Below are 1,966 nucleotides of genomic sequence, written 5' to 3'. Positions count from 1 at the left end.
CCCCCCCCAAAAGAGTATTTTAAAACCCTCTAATCATGAAATGAGGTTCTTGCTCATAAAAAAATTTATCTAAATGTGACTTGACCTTGGTGTTGTTCTCAGGTCTTTGAAAGTTTCCATTTCTAGTTAAGGATAAAGTGACACATGTGAGGCAGCGTGGAAAAAATCAGGCGCTCGTCAAAATGATGAAAGTAAAGAAACTGGCTGGTTTTGCAATTTCCATCGAAATTTAGTTTTTCAGCTTAACACTTTTATGTCTATTTAAGAACCCACTTCAGGGTGAATTATATTGGGAAAAAAAGTTAATTAAAGGCACAAAAAATGTAAATTGTCTGTTTCCATGGACTCTGAGGCTTTGTAAATAACCAAACTTTGGCGGCCATTTCATTACTAATTTTACCCCTGAAACTGGACGCCCCCCACCTTATTCAATCGCAAATATCTGAACAAGTGCTTAAGATAAATGGGTAATTCTTTCGTCTAAGGCAATGCAAATGAACAAGCCTTAAGGCAATACCAATAATTCACATACCCAAAAATTGACGAGCCTGATTCCACCACGCCACTTCACAAATGTCTGTGTAACTGCACTGGACAATTATCCATAAAGAAATCGTCACAATTTATTAGAACGACTTGTTCACACACCAAACAGTCAATGCAAGACTCGGACACATTCAGGACATATTTTGATATTTTTGTACGTAAATACACATCATAGTCCATTTTTGAAAAATCTGTGCCCATATTTAAGCCACTTTCTGGACTCAAATGGTAAAAAATAGGACGTGTACTATATGAGCATTATTTGGTTACAGTACTGTACTATTGCCAGTTTGATACTCCTTTCTGGTATCATCGTCTCATGTCTAATGTTTAGACTGCCACACTCCCAACAGTAAGTTTGCACTACAAGCGACGTTGATACACAAAAAAGAATACGACCCATGATATTATATTTTCATAGCTGGTTTAGATAGTATGCATAAACATGACATCCTTTCATAACAATGTGGTTCTTAGTCCGGTCAGCCAATAAACAACATGAAGTTTTAGTTTTTCTTGTCAAATCTCACTCCAAGTTGTTGTTACACTTGTCCTGTTTGTTTCTCTATTTCTTTTCTATACCTGTAGAATTTTTTCAACCGTTAAATTTAGATGTAGTAAAGAGAGAAATTTCCAGTTACTTCAAACTTGCCAATTTCAGAGAGAGAGAGAGAGAGAGAGAGAGAGAAGGGTCGACAGGTTAAGAGAAAAGAAGGAGTTCTCTAAGTTGAACATTTTCAAAAATATTTGGCCTCTTTCAGTTCTTCTAAAATGTATTTATTATTCCGTTCTTCCAAACGCCTTATGTCTTCCATTTTGACTGTTTTCTTTCCCTCTATTGACACCTCTTTCATCTTCCTTCCACTCTTTGAGCTTTGATGTTTTCAAAAAGTTTTCACCGTTTCCATGAAACCTCTCTCTATTCTACTTATTTGTTATTTCTGTTTTATTTGTCAGTTGGATCCTTTCTGTCGTTCTTTGATCAAAATGAAAACAAAGAAGTAGAGAGAGACAGACTAAGGGAGAGACAGAAAAAAAGAGAAAGAAAAAAGGAATAAAAAATAAAGAAAAATAGAAAGAGAAAAGAAAGAAAGGAAAAAGAAAGAAAGAAAGAAAGAAAGGAAAAAGAAAGAAAGAAGAAACAAGGAAAGAACAAAAAAAAAGAAAGAAAGAAAGAAAGAAAGAAAAAAAAGAAAGAGAAAAAGACAGAAAAAAGAAAGAAAGAAAGAAAAAGACAGAAAAAAGAAAGAAAGAAAGAAAGAAAAGAGAATGAGCTTGGGTAGAAGACAGACAGACAGACAGACAGACAGATAGATAAACGAATGTTGCCATCCCCCCAAAGTGACCTCCGCCACTAAATTGGATCCCTTTACCTACCAGACAAAAGCCTCAGGGTGTACTCTTTATTTCTCTCTGTTTT

At 35.1% G+C, this 1,966-nt stretch overlaps 1 long non-coding RNA gene across 2 annotated transcripts in view; it reads right to left on the bottom strand.

The window, feature by feature from the left end:
• The window catches only part of LOC106011866, a 14,487-nt gene that overhangs the window by 622 nt on the left and 11,899 nt on the right, over positions 1 to 1,966 (bottom strand). The gene's annotated exons all lie outside the window — the stretch shown is intronic.

This window comes from Aplysia californica, unplaced genomic scaffold (genome assembly GCF_000002075.1).
Source record: "Aplysia californica isolate F4 #8 unplaced genomic scaffold, AplCal3.0 scaffold00202, whole genome shotgun sequence".
Classification (NCBI taxonomy): Eukaryota; Metazoa; Mollusca; class Gastropoda; order Aplysiida; family Aplysiidae; genus Aplysia; species Aplysia californica.
Note: the sequence above shows the minus strand (reverse complement) of the source record. Positions and strands in the feature narration are given on the sequence as shown.